Source organism: Heteronotia binoei, chromosome 5, assembly GCF_032191835.1.
Source record: "Heteronotia binoei isolate CCM8104 ecotype False Entrance Well chromosome 5, APGP_CSIRO_Hbin_v1, whole genome shotgun sequence".
Taxonomy (NCBI): domain Eukaryota; kingdom Metazoa; phylum Chordata; class Lepidosauria; order Squamata; family Gekkonidae; genus Heteronotia; species Heteronotia binoei.
Window position 1 is genome coordinate 53,203,560 of NC_083227.1, and position 15,467 is coordinate 53,219,026.

The 15,467-nt window shown below is 42.9% G+C and overlaps 1 protein-coding gene across 32 annotated transcripts in view; it reads right to left on the bottom strand.

Moving 5' to 3' along the window:
• MAGI1 (membrane associated guanylate kinase, WW and PDZ domain containing 1) overlaps positions 1-15,467 on the bottom strand; it is a 736,174-nt gene that overhangs the window by 213,076 nt on the left and 507,631 nt on the right. Inside the window, exon 1 of one of the 32 annotated variants that reach the window (XM_060239483.1) lies at positions 13,176-13,425. The exons of the other annotated variants lie outside the window; for them this stretch is intronic. The gene's annotated coding sequence lies outside the window, so the exon portion shown is untranslated. Of the gene's footprint in view, positions 1-13,175; positions 13,426-15,467 lie in introns of those variants that run through there. 32 annotated transcript variants of the gene reach the window in all.

Genomic DNA, 15,467 nt, shown 5'->3' on the forward strand with positions numbered 1-15,467 from the left:
CTGGTGGCTTGGAGAATGCATTTAAAGTTAAAGTTGCTTTCTTTCCATGACTCCCTCCCTCTCCCCTTCCTGCCTGCCTGCCCTCCCTCTTGTGGCTCTCAAACATCTGACATGTCTTGTGACTCTCAAACATCTGATGTTTATCCTATGTGGCTCTTATGTTAAGCAAGTTTGGCCACTCCTGATCTAGGTAGTACACAATCTAGACAATCTCTCGGCTTGACTTCATGAACGAAGATTTAAGAAAGGTGCAGTAGTCCACGTCTGTTGCAGGCTCGCTGGTGGCTGACAAGACCAATGCAGGATAGGCAGGTCTGGCCACAGTGGCTGCAGGGAAAAGTCTGATTTGGGGTTGGTGCTGTAGCAGTACGATTCTTCCTCGATCTCCTAGACAATACATAGCAACATAATTGCATCACAGTGGGGAAAAAAAGTGTTGGAAGATTTCTGTCTACAGCACAACCTCCTCACCTTCCCCTTCCCACTGCACACCCAAAGGCCTCTTGAAACGCTGATCCTGGGGAATCGGGGATTCCTAGAACAGCATGAGGGAGGCTTGGAGGTTTGTAGCAGCAGAAAGGAATTGACAATCTATGTTCCAAGGCTCATCTTTTCTCTCCAAGATGCATGTGCTTATTTTCACCTTTGCACTACACATCTGATTGCTTTCCAGACATGACAATGACTTAGAAAACCTCACCATGAAATAAACAGTCTTTAGTTTGCACTGGCTGAAGCCTGAATGGTTCACTGTTTCGGCCTGTAGAATCATACAGACATATAATCACAGCTACAGAATGCAAGCATACTTCATATAATTAGCTCAGGTTACTGAAGTACGATGAATTACACTGATTATGATTATGAACTGCAAATACTTTGTTTTCTTTATCTTTACATGATCACACTTATACTTACATCTTTTAGTGTAACAGTGGGTCAAACTTGTTTCATTAAACACACACATTTACAGTTATTCTTACCATTTTGGATTGAAATGACTAAAGAAAGTTATGTCAAAATAACAAGGTTCTTAGAAATCGGTAATAAGCAGACTATGAATAAAAATAAATCATCCTACAGCCTTACATAATCATAGAAGCACAACATAATCATACATTGATTTATTTGTGCAGGCTCCAAAACTGGTGGCTTACATTTCAAATTAGCCACTAGCTGACCTGGATGATCCAGGCTAGCCTGATCTCGTCAGATCTGAGATGCTAAGCATGGCTGGCCCTGGTTAGTGTTTGGATGAAACACCACCAAACAAGAACAGGGTCACTACACAGAGGCAGGCAATAGCAAACCACCACTGAACATCTCTTGTCTCAAAAAAACTACTGGGTCACCATCAGGGGTTGTTTTGTTAAAAAAAAAAGGTGGTGGAGCTCATTAGCATAACTCAATGAGTTATGCTAATGAGCTCCACTGCCTTTTTTTATACAGGAGACCCTGTAAGAAAGGAGAGCCCCGGGCGAGCAAGGCCTGCTTGGGCTGGCTAGAGATCCAGCCAGCCCAAGCAGGCCTCATCTCCTGGGGCTCTCCTAGGCCACCCCCACAGTTAAAAGGCCAGCAAGCCACCCGCCACCCAAAATCACATAAGAAGTGGAGAAAGGCTTCTCCAGGGGTTAATGAGGGCTGCTGGGGGTGTGGCAAAGCCCCTGGTGGCTGGTTTGCTGCCCGCTCCCCTAATTTAGGGATTGTTATGCAGTTGCACCTACTATTCAATGGACAAGGTAGGTGGGGAGGAGGAGAGTGAACTCTCAGAAAGGTTCAGGAGCTCTGCTCCAGTGAGCTCCTGCTGAATCTAAGGCCTGGTCACCATAAATTGTCTATAACTTGAAGGCATTTTCACCCAACAATTGTAAATAAAGTTTCTAAGAATGGGAAATTGCCGTGCTACCTCTGTACAATGTCAACCTGCTTCTTGAACTTGACACTTACCATTCAGATTAGGAATGGACATGAACCCACAAATGAACCCTAGTTCCTGAACCAGGCACAAACGTACAAATGAACCCCAGTTCCCAAACCAGGGATTCGGGAGAATGTGCCTCCCACGAACCTCCATGGAAGTGCACTGAGCAGTGTTCCCTCTAAGCTGAGTTAGCATGAGCTAGCTCACAATTTTTTAACCTCCAACGCAATATTTTTTACTTCGTTCAGGATAATTTATGCAGTAGCTCACAACTATAATGTCAGTAGCTCACAAAGTAGTTTTTGCTCACAAGACTTCACAGCTTAGAGGGAGTATTGCTTCTGAGTCCAACTGGAAGCAAACTCTGAAAGGTATTTAAATGCTGTCGGAGCCCACCCACCCCCAGCCTGTCCTGAGTGATTTAAATGCCTTCAGAGCTCTCTTGGAATGGGCCAGACTCCCAAACCAGATGAACCACGAACTGGTTCATCAATGGAAGAGGAGTTCATTGGAGGTTTGTGGTATGTGAAAAACCCAAACCTCAAATGAACCTCCATTTTCCTATCCAGCATGCAGACTCAAAAGGAATCTGAATTAGGGATTCAGATTCCTTTTGAGTCTGCATGCTGGATATGACTACCTGTTTTCTGTCACTAGCCACTGACAGACACAAATTAAATGCATCCTTCTTTTAAAGCCATCACCACATTTTGCAGCAGAGTATTTCTTAAGTTAATTATGCATTGCAGTTTTTATGATATTGTAAACTTTTCCCTAAAGCAAACACACAAAGCAACATAAACAATTTGGAATGTGCGAGTTTGAGACTTAAGAAAACCATAAATAAAAGATGGAATGACAGTGCAAATCCCAAGGGGTACTGCTTATATTGCAAAATAAATTGTCTCCTAAGACTGCATCACAGTATAAGTTTCTGTATCCTGATAAGTCATTCATCACAGCTGCCAAACTTGGAGGAAAATAGCTGATGTTATAACAAGTTGACTTGAAACCAGTCCTAGATTTTCAAGCCATCATGCCTGCTACCTATACTCTTTAAAATATGTCTTTTTGTGGTCATTACTCAACTATTCATTTCTTGCTAATGTTTTGGATGTTGAAATATACACCAGTGGCAGATTAGTGAGGAGAAATTACAAGACAAGGTCAGTTTACAGCATCAGCTATGAGTTCTACCAGTCAGAAGAGCTGTTCCTGTCAATTGCAAGAGAAGGTAAATATAAATCAAAATGGATGTGCTGAAAACCACTGAAAGAAGCATAATCCTGCAAACATAAGATTATCCATATTTTGGGATTTTCCCCAGTTATCCAAAATAATGAGAAAGTAACTGCATCTATAACAAAAGTCCAAGTGATTCGCTGTTAATCAGAGCCTCTAGTTATTTTAATTGCAGAACTCAAAACTCTCTCTCTGTGTGTGTGTGTTCTGAGGGAGGAATAACTGAGGAAAGGAGGGGACTGTGCTTGTTCAGTTCAGTTTGAAAAGAAAGCTGTGAACTTCAGTGCTTGGTTAAATATTTTATGACTGCTATCCACAGGGTATGCAATGTAATTCTGAGCACTTACATTGCTCTACGTTGCCTGCATTCCCAATAATGTTTGCAATTGCTTCATGGGGGGAAATAATAGTAAATGAAAAGGGTTTGCACTAGAAGAACAGCACTGGCTTCGCTTTGCCTACTACAAATCCAGGAACATGAAGTTGCTCTTGGCCTTTTCCAAGGACATCACCGAGAGAGTGTATATATGCATATAAAAAAGAGGCCACTTTCTCTTGCTTTAAATAGATATCTCATAGAAGCAACTAAAAAGGTAAAGGTAGTCCCCTGTGCAAGCACCAGTCGTTTACAGCTCTGGGGTGACATTCCGTCACGAAATTTTCACGGCAGACTTTTTTTTTTTTTTTTTACGGGATGGTTTGCCATTGCCTTCCCCAGTTGCCTACACTCCCACCCAGCAAGCTGGGTACTCATTTTACCAACCTCAGAAGGATGGAAGGTTGAGACAACCTTGAGCCAGCTACCTGAACCCAGTTTCTGCCGGGATTGAACTCCGGTTGTGAGCAGAGCTTCAACTGCAGTACTGCAGCTTTACCACTCTGCGCCACAGGGCACTAGTACACAAGGAATAAATACAACTAGTACTAAACCTTGATCTTTAGGTTAACTGCTGAGGATAAGCACAATAACATTTAAATAATACAAGCAAGGACTTGTGGGGGCATCTCATTTTCTACTCTGTTATCTCCTCTTTCCCTTCCCTGAAAGCCCCCCAATAGTTTCTATCCTTTCTTATCAGCTTGCCTTCTCTCCTTCTCAGCAGCCAGCCAACCTACCTTTATCTGCCTCCCTGTCTCTGTTTTTCCACTTTCATTCCCCCCTAGCAGCCTCTCTGTGTGGTTTTGGCCTCTGGGTGAGGCAGGAAACACTCAAGGATGAGTGGGAGGGGGGAGTATCTCAATTTCCCCTTCATCCTTCTCTCTACACTATTTTATATTTTCCTCCTTTTGGCAGTGCACATATTCTCATGTTTTCCTGTCTCCTTTTCTCCTTCCCACCTAACAACCAACCACTCTCTTATCTGTCTGCCATACTGGAAAGTGCCATAAAGACACAGCTGACTTATGATGACCCCATGGGATTTCAAGGCCAGAGACACTCAGAGGTGGTTTGTCATTGCCTCCCTTTATGTCACAACTCTAGTATTCCTTGGAGGTCTCCAATCCAAATACTAACCAGGGCTGGCCCTGCTTAGCTTCCCAAATCTGATGAGATTGGGCTATCCAGGTTAGGGCATCTTCATATTTCATCTATATTTATTACATTCATTTGTATCCCACATTTCTTGACAATAGAGCCCCCACAGGGGGCTGTTCTACCGCATCACGAACCTCACAGAACAAACTGATTCAGTAAATGGGAAGATTTGGGAAGCTTCCTGAGACCTCAGAAGCCACAAACTGGGATGAACATCCATTTTCCTAGTTCGTGCCCATCTCTAATTAGCACCATCTTTGGCACATTTAAAGAAAACCAAACCCACTTGGGAGGGGGGGGTGTATTAAGAATATACATTCAATACACTGCTTCTTCCAGTCTCTGAGCAAACATCAGACTAGACCAGACTGCTAGTAAGAACAACCAAAGAAGATAACAGGCCTGGCAGTAGACTTTCACAGTTGAATAGGAAGTCTGGCTACTTTCTCTTTTGGCACACAATTTTGGCTCTTTAGCAAATCCAACAGGAGAGAAGACAGTTCTAAGAGGGGGGAAATAAAGCTAATTCTGAAAAACACAGCAACAAGATGTTGAAGAGCTGCGCTTGGATTCCCCATCTTTTCAATTTCCATTAATAGCCTTAGGCATGTGTGGGGAGAGGGCAATTAACTCATCTCCCTACCATTTTCTGTTGAAAATGCCCCACATGCTGATATTCACCAACAGGATTGTAAGTTTTCCTAATATGGGCCAACAGGAGCTCTATGTGTATGTAACAGATATTTCAATCAGAAGCCCAGAACCTCTATTCCCCAGCATCAGAGTCCCAATCCCACTTTCACCATTTGTAGCTGCCACTTATGAAAATGAAAGAGACAGGAAATCTGATCATGGATTTCTATCTCACTGAGCCTTTGCCTGTGTTTAGAGATTTATTTCAAAGTCTTTAGCAATATAGGAGTTTGAGAGTTAGAAATCTGTCTTCTGAACACTTGCAAATAAATGGCAGGAGCTGTTTATGTAGTAGGAGGGGATAAAGACAAGAGAGGACTGCAGCTCACTACCAGTGAGATTTGTTTTGTAAAGAGAAATCATTTTGGTGGTACAGCATAACAGATGGTATCACAGGTCACATGGCAGTTTATGTTTTGGAATTTAACAAGCTATATGGCAGACTGTGTTGCTGAATATGATTATCGCTAGTACATTCTTCAGGAAAGAGCAAAATGTGATGAAATTCTAAGCAGGGACGAAATTTTTGGAAAGCTCCTGCAGGATACAGACAGACTCTTGAAAGCAGAGTTTGGGTGAAATCCACTTAGTGACCACATGGCAAGTCAGATGCACAAATGTCTCTAGAAAAATGCAACAAAAGGAAGGGAAAACAAGAGAACTACACTGAGAACTGCTTTCCTTGTTTGAAAGGTTGGTTTACTTACTATAACCACAACAAAAAATAGAGGTGCAAGCAGGGCTTTTTTGTAACAGGAACTTCTTTGCATATTAGGCTACCCCCCCCCCCCCCAATGCAGCCAATCCTCCAAGAGCTTACTGGGCTCTTCCTTCAGGGCCTACTGTAAGCTCCAGGAGGACTGGCTACATCAGGGGTGTGTGACCTAATATGCAAAGGAGTTCCTGCTACAAAAAAGCCCTGGATGTAAGGCTATAAAAAGAGTGTTGAGTTGAATGGGAGGAGGTTCCAATGAAGACTTTTCTGTGCTGCAGTTAATGATGTGGGTTCCCCCCACCCCCATTCAGATGCATGCTTGTCAAGTGCTTCTTTATGAATGAGCTAAAAAGTAAGCCTGAGAATTTGTACTGGAACAAATGCTATTATGCTACATATCCTGTAAGAGGTGGTGGAGGCAGACCAAAATACCTTATGTATATTATCTGACCATCTATCTGGATACAGGGTTAGCACAGTCCTTAATTGGGGCTCCTTTAAAATCTCCCCATCTTATGATAGCAATTCAGTAAAAGCAAATGAGCAAACAAAGAAAAGTTGAAAATGATGCTGACCTCCTTGGTGTCAAAGCAGAATAAAATCTAGACTCCAGTATGGTAAGATATTAGGATGCAGGAGATCCAGTACTGAATCCCAGCTCTGCCATTTGCTGGCTAACCTAGGGCCAGTCACACACATCCAGCCTAATCTATCTCACAGAGTTGTTGTGAGGATGAAATAAAGGAGAGGAAAATGATGTAAGCCACTTTGGGTCCACATGGGGGACAAAGGTGAGCACAGATGAACCTGCTCTAGATGGGGCACCACTGCTACCCGTGCAGTCTGACAAGTGCTTGGGTGTGATTCTGAATGCCTCCCTGAATATGGAGGTCCAGGTCACCTACGCCAGGCTCAGCAGCTGGCCCCTTTCCTGTCACACCATGACCTAGCTATAGTAATCCATGCAACGGTCACCTCCAAGCTAGACTATTGTAACTCGCTCTACACTGGCCTGCCCTTGAGACTGACCTGGAAGCTCCAACTGATCCAGAATGCAGCAGCCTAAGTCCTGATGGGAACCTACCTGTGTTGTGCCAGCTACACTGGCTTTCAGTGGAGCACCAAGTCAAGTTCAAGGTTTGGGGTGTGACTTTCAGGTTCTTGGGAGACCTGGGACCAATGTATTTGCAGGATCCCCTCCTCTGGTACAACCTTGGAAGAACACTACGCTCCACAGAAAACAACTTGCTGGTGATCTCCAGCCCCATAGATATCTGGCTATCCTCAACCAGGGCCAGTTCCCCAGCCTGGTGGAACTCTGCCAAATGATGCCAAGGCCATGGGGGATCTTATGCAATTAACCAGGGCCTTTAAGGCAGAGTTGTTCCACCAGGCATTTGGTCGAAGGCAGTGACAGTTTACATCAAGGCAGGCACCCTTCCCTTGCTTTCTGTCCCTTTGACCTATTCAGTTCCTCTACCCCACATCTCTTGAAGTGTCCACAGGTCAGAAATGGGAGGGAACTGCAAATTTGGGCTCTTAATTTCAAATTAATGTACTATATGTTTTGATCCTGATTTCATGGTTTTATTGTTTTTGTAACATTGTACATTGCCTAAAGCCCCACAACTGTGAGGATTAAGCAATTAATAAATGTAATAAACAAATAAATAATATGGAGATAGAACAGACTCATGCTTAAATGTGAATTTGTTGCCACCAAATTAGTTTGACCCTAAGTACAGTTAATTAGGACTATTCTTTTCCACAAAAGTGTCTCAAATCTCAAATCCATAGTGCTCAGTGATTCTGAGATTACTCCAACAGTAATAACATATTTGTGTTTTCCCCCATGATCATTGGTGAACATTAGTCAGAGTCAGATTGAGGTGACAAGAGAGGAGGTCCTACACCTGATAGACGAATTAAAAACTAATAAGTCACCAGGTCCAGATGGCATACATCCAAGAGTTCTGAAAGAACTCAAAGGTGAACTTGTGGATCTCCCAACAAAAATATGTAATCTTTCATTGAAATCTGCCTCCGTTCCTGAGGACTGGAAGGTAGCAAATGTCACCCTCATCATTAAAAAGGGTTCCAAAGGAGATCCGGGAAACTACAGGCCAGTCAGTCTGACTTCAATACCGGGAAAGTTGGTAGAAACCATTATCAAGGACAGAATGAGTAGGCACATTGATGAACACGAGTTATTGAGGAAGACTCAGCATGGGTTCTGTAAGGCAAGATCTTGCCTCACTAACCTGTTACATTTCTTTGAGGGGGTGAACAAACATGTGGACAAAGGAAACCTGATAGATGTTGTTTACCTTGACTTCGAGAAAGCTTTTGATAAAGTTCCTCATCAAAGGCTCCTTAGTAAGCTCAAGAGTCAAGGAATAAAAGGACAAGCCCTCTTGTGGATCAAAAACTGGCTAATTAGGAAACAGAGAGTGAGTATAAATGGGCAGTCTTCGCAGTGGAGGATGGTAAGCAGTGGAGTGCTGCAGGGCTCAGTACTGGGTCCCATGCTGTTTAACTTTTCATAAATGATTTGGAGTTGAAAGTAAGCAGTGAAGTGGCCAAGTTTGCAGATGACACTAAATTGTTCAGGGTGATGAGAACCAGAGAGGATTGTGAGGAACTCCAAAGGGATCTGTTGAGGCTGGGTGAGTGGGCGTCAACGTGGCAGATAAGGTTCAATGTGGCCAATGCAAAGTAATGCACATTGGGGCCAAGAATCCCAGCTACAAATACAAGTTGATGAGGTGTGAACTGGCAGAGACTGGCCAAGAGAGAGATCTTGGGGTCATGGTAGATAACTCACTGAAAATGTCAAGACAGTGTGCGATCGCAATAAAAACGGCCAACGCCATGCTGGGAATTATTAGGAAGGGAATTGAAAACAAATCAGCCAGTATCATAATGCCCCTGTATAAATCGATGGTGCGGTCTCATTTGGAATACTGTGAGCAATTCTGGTCACCGCACCTCAAAAAGGATATTATAGCACTGGAAAAAGTCCAGAAAAGGGCAACTAGAATGATTAAAGGTTTGGCACATTTTCTCTATGAAGAAAGGTTAAAACGCTTGGGGCTCTTTAGCTTGGAGAAACGTCGACTGCAAGGTGACATGATAGAGGTTTACAAGATTATGCATGGGATGGAGAAGGTAGAGAAATAAGTACTTTTCTCCCTTTCTCACAATACAAGAACTCGTGGGCATTCAATGAAATTGCTGAGCAGACGGGTTAGAACAGATAAAAGGAGGTACTTCTTCACCCAAAGGGTGATTAACATGTTGAATTCACTGCCACAGAAGGTGGTGGCGGCTACAAGCATAGACAGCTTCAAGAGGGCGTTAGATGGAAATATGGAGCAGAGGTCCATCAGTGGCTATTAGCCACAGTGTGTGTGTGTGTGTGTATATAATTTTTTTGACCACTGTGTGACACAGAGTGTTGGACTGGATGGACCATTGGCCTGATCCAACATGGCTTCTCTTATGTTCTTATATTTCATGGGAGAAATTAAATGCCTTAACAAGCAGCCAAGGTATTGCAGGACAGAACAGGTCCTAATTATTTTGGGTCATTAGGGATCACTGAGCATGACTAGGGGAGATTTTCAGAGTCAAAATATGGTATCCTTTAAACATATCTGTCTTCCATTATTGTCTACTCAGGTCCTTAATCTACAACAGAACTGGAGCCCCAAGACAAATTGATCTGGAGACCCCCTTCTCCTCAGAACTCGGAAGCTAAGCATGGTCAAACCTTATTAGTGCGTGGATGGGAGATCACCAAGGAAGGGTTGCTGTGTAGAGGCAGGTGATGCCAAACCATCTCTGAACATTTCTTGCCTTGAAAACCCTATAGAGTTGCCATAAGACTGCAATGACTTGACAGAAGAATAAACACTATTAACTATACCTTGGAAGTGACTACCTAGCATACTTTTCTTCAATCATACAGCCAGCATATGCATTGCACCAGCTAGATTTGAGTCTAGTAGGTACTGTTTGTTCATAAGATTGTTTAGAGGGTGGGCCCCTGTCTCACCGGCTTTGCATTCAGAAATCCACAGCAATAATCCTCAGCACCTCCAGTTAAAAGGATCAGGTCTCAGATGATGTGAAAAACTACCTGAGACCATGGAGAGCTGCTGCCAGTCAGACTAGGTAATATGGATCTTAAAAGACCAATGTTCTCTGACATGGATCAATGTTCTCTTTTATATTCAAGATTGCCAATTATGGCTTGGGATCTTCTTGGAGATTTGGGGGTGGTGCTTGTAGAAGGCAGAATTTGATGAATGGAAGAAACTCATCTGGGATGTGATGCCGCAGAGTCTACCCTCCACAAACTGCTGTTTCCTCCATGGAAACTGATCTCTGTGGTGGGCAGATCTGCAGTAATCCCAGGAGAATATTAGGCCTCTATCTGGAAGTTGGTAACCATAAACATAAGACTGTTTCATACATTCAGAAGAGTACAGGCCATCTCTCTATTCAACATGAGATAAAAACTAACATCTTTAGATGAAACAGTGTGGTAATAGCGGACTTTTGTGTGTGGAAAACAGTGACTTCAAAATTGTACAGCATCACAGTATGCGGAGATTCCCTTTGAAGTTCCTCCCCTCCAGCCTGAGTAGATTGGGAAGGAATTCTCTGCTTCAACCCAGCATCTCTCGGACAAAAAAAAAAAGTGAGTTTTAAAAAAAGGAGGCTTAGAATGGTAACTTCAGACCTATAAGGTACACAAACAAATGGGTACGGTATATCTTTGAGAGGGAAGATAGGTGACTATTAATAAATCCTTTGTGGTTTTTGCTTTCATAGTCAGCCTCTCTGCCTCCCTTACTTTGAAAAGAAAATGGCACAAAGTCAGGAAAATGTCTTGAGCTTTCCTCAAGTGTCATCAACACAAAGACATATGGTCCCCCAGAATCCTTTTCACACTTGTGCTCAGCTCTTCAGAAGCATGCAGACAGAAGATGTTACCACACACACACAAATGGAGGAAAGTACCAATAGTATGTTAACATCTCTGAAACACTGAATCCTTGATAGCAGCAAGTTATAATTATGCACTACTCCCCTCACTCACTCACACACACACACTCCAATCCTATGTCACAACCTCATGCTATCCTGTCATAGAGCAGAGATGGTAAGAAGCATTTCTATATACCCTGCCGCCAAATCAAATGCATAAAATTCAAGAAAAAATTGGAAAGAGATTCATATATTATGCTTTGTTGCATATGACATTCTGGGAAGCCCAAACACTACCATTGCCATGCTCAAAACTCGCCTTCAAACTGAATTCAATCGCCTTTATTACATTTAAAATGGACATATCTTGGTCTTGCTCTTTGAGACCTGACCCTCCCTTCAAAGAGAGACACCAACACTTCAACATTAGATTGGCTAGGCATCAAGAGGTAAATTTATCTAAAGGTATCCCCTAGCCCCCTATGTTAAAATCTACTCCCCTCCCCCCAATACTCATCACTGAAAGGCTTTACATCACAGATAAAAGCTCTACTTTCTGGCTGGTAGGTAAATGAACACACTTGTCTTTTGAAAAAAGGAGGGGAACATGTAACTGACCCCTAAATTAGCTATTTTTCAATTGTAGCCTTTTGAATCTCACTTGCTTGCCTCTGAATTTATTTACTCTAAATCAGGAACAAAGATCTGGCATGCCAGGAATAGAAACAAAATATTGGTGATTGCTTAGAATTCAATGATGTGCCTGTGGCTATAGAATCACTGGAAACATGAAGGTGAAGGAGACTGGCTGAGGCGGGGTGGGATGGCTTGCTATCAACTATTAGCCAGTTAGGAAGTTCTTAAAATTGAGTCCTTTCATCCCTCACAACCAAACACATTTGTCTTAGGAAGGTGTGACATCTTCCAGCACTGGTTTCATATATATGGAGAAATAATACTGGTTCTTAAGGTGGCTACACACATTTTCTAGAAGTGTTGATTAAAATCACATCACTGCCATTTTACAGACTATAGCACTTGAGAGGAACTAGAGGGATGTACCAATCAATCCTGAAGCCAAGAAAGGATGGTGGAAGAGCAGCCTGTCAATAAATGGGGAGGGGGAGAAGGCAGTTTGGCAAAAACACAGCTCCCCCTCCCCAGCCAACAGATTTTGAATTACACATCACATTCTCCTGATATTGTGAGCTGGAAAGATTTCAGCTCCCCCCCCCCCCCCCCCCCCAGATTTCACGAACTTGTTTCTTCAGGCAATAGACAGTTAACTAACAAACGGCTGGTGCTCTCCAGTGAAGCTGAAGAGATTTTGGAGAGGGGGGGGGGAGAGACAGTACAATAGCGCACAACACAAAAGGCCATCCTTTCTATCCTGCCTGCTTCTCCATTTTCCCCAGCTGAAGCACAGCTTCATTCAAACAACATTTAAGAAAAGAAAGACAGCCCGGTGGAGTGAAATGGACTAGTCCGCTAGTCAGAAAAAGCCAACAGAAGGAGGATAGAATTCCGCCTCACCACATACAAATAAATAATTTAAACATTTTCAAGCTTCTTCCAGAAGGAAGAAAAATGTACAATATTAAGCAGCAGCAGATTATGTTTTATTTCCTCGCCTTTGGACGGAGCTGCAATGGCCCTGCCCTGGAAAGGACAGTGAGCATCCTAGATTTCTCAGCAACAGCCAGCACAGGAGATAATCACATGAAAAACATGGCTGGCTGGTGCATCGACAGATGCAAACAAGAACTTACTGACAGAGGCTTACTTAGAGCAGAGCATTTTTATTTTATTTTTTAAAAAGAGAACTATGGTCCCACTCATTAATGTGGCAAAGCCTTTTCTATTTTTTTTTAAAGAAAAAAACCCTAAAAGTTTCCATCTTACAGACAACTGGAGTCTGCTGGAAAGATTTGATTGATATTACTGGAATCCTTTGTATCACAAGCTTATTCCGTTGTTCCTTCATTCATCAGTCTGTCAATCAAAGCAAGAACAAAATCAGGGGGAGAGAGAGAGATTGGGGGGGGGGGAGAGAAAACAGAAATACTTTTTACCTGATCCAGTGCAACTTCATAGAGGAGAGAAGCAGATATTCCGTGGGAAGGGAAGAGAAAGCCGATTAGTTTCCCCTTCTTTTTGCAGTCCACAGACTCATCTACATGCATCCAAGCAAGCAGTTGCCAGCAGCTGCTTCCTTTTATCAAGCTTTGCAAGAACAGCAAATTAGTCCCCTGCCCAGTTATCCAGTTCAGTCAGTGTGAGCTATTCACACACCAAGCACTTGTGTGAGGCGTCTCTCCTGTCCCTCTCGGTCTCCCTGGTGAGCACCCGCCCACCTCCACATGGCCTTTGGATAAACAAGACTTTCACCCACTGAACAAATCACATGACCCTGATATTCTGCAGAGAAAGAAGGCGAGAGACAGACAGACAGAGGGAGAGAGAAGGTATATACATATATATGTTACAGAGTGTTGGAGGGAGCATATAACATGCAAGAGAAGGTGCTTTTTGTTAGCCTCTTAAGCTGCTGAAGTCAGCACGACTGCTATCACCTGCTTTCAAATACTTTGCCTGCATAAAGCCTCTCTTACACAGGGGCTTGAGAAGCATTTTTGAATGTATACCAGAGTCCAGGAACAATGCTGGAACAACAAAGTAGGCCAAAGGAATCACTTTGTGGAGCTGGTCTCCAGTTTTGTTAACATAAGAATGGAAGGGATTGTAGGTATTGAACAATAACAGCATAAGGACTTGAGGCAAAGTTTCCCAGGTGGAAATGTACCAGGGATCCTGTGAAAATACGCAACACATTTTTGACGCAGCAAATAAGTTTCAAAATGTCATCTACCAACTATCAACTCCATTTAAAAACTCAACAGACACAGGGAGAGTATGGTTATTTCTAATGCTGCAGAAGTACCATAGAGAAGGTTTGTCCTGCTAGAGCAAAGGCAAGGAATAATAATAATTTTAAAAAGCAGTATTGCAGCTAGCTGTTGATATACTCCAAATTTGGAGGTTATTTGTTTTAACTATCTCCAGTTCTGGCCATGCAAGAAAAACTGGATTTGCAAGCAAATGCATCAGTGCAAGATGAGACGGTGAAATTTCTGAAAGAAACATTCCTTTTTGGCAATAAAGCTGGGTCCCAAACAGTTAAGTCTACCATCTTCTACAATGTAAAATGTGCTGAAGAAAATGCACAATTTGAGGAGGTGAGCAGAAATTACAAGGTAGCTTTCAAGAGTATTTCATTCACATCATACTATAAATACAAAGGATTTTGTAGGCAGCATACCAATACACTATGAATGAGAAATCTTTCCTCCCTCTCATATAAATCACTCACATCCACTACAGCACAAGTCTATTACAATGCCAAGACAGGAAGTTATTTTCCACATGGAGAGCAGTGACAGACAGAAACCACAATATTTGGGTACTCATGCTGGTGCTCATGGTTTTGTTCAAGGGACAGGTACCCAAAGCATTGGCTCCCCCAGATAACAAAGAAAGGTGACAGATTTCAGGTGATTTCTCCACTCATGGCATATTCTGCTGCTATCCTGGTGTCCCTTGCCCCTGGATATTTTCCAAGCCAATGAATACTCTGCTAGTTTGTATTTTGAGAAGAAGCAAAATAAAAAGTGGTTTATATGCAGGGCTGCCAACATCCAAGTGGGGGCTGGAAATCTGGGATTACAACTGATCTCCAGGTGACAGAGATCAGTTCACCTACAGAAATGGCTGCCTTGGAACGTGGTAAAAAGTAAAGGTATTATCCTGTGCAAGCAACGAGTTATTACCGACCCATGGGGTGATGTCACATCACGATGTTTTCTTGACAGACTTTTTTACGGGGTGGTTTGCCATTGCCTTCCCCAGTCATCTATACTTTACCCCCAACAAGCTGAGTTGTCATTTTACTGACCTCGAAGGATGGGAGGCTGAGTCAACGTTGAGCCAGCTATCTGAACCCAGCTTCCACCAGGATTGAACTCAGGTCATGAGCAGAGCTTGGACCGCAGTACTGCAGCTTACTGCTCTGCACCATGGGTCTCCTTTGCAAGGTGGACTCTATGATATTAAACCCAGCTGAAGTCCCTCTCCTCACTAAACCCCACCCTCCTCAGGCTCCACCCCCAAGATCCCCAGGTATTTTCCAATCCACAGCTGGCACTCCTACTTATATGTCCCACACTGAAAATAATCCAATTTAAAGCCAAAACTTGAAATTTAGACTGTATTTATTCACTTTCTGAAGAAATTTTGCAAAAGTCAGTTATGCCTACAAAGATCTGATTCTTGGGGTTGTCTTGTAAAGTATTCTAGGACAATATTAG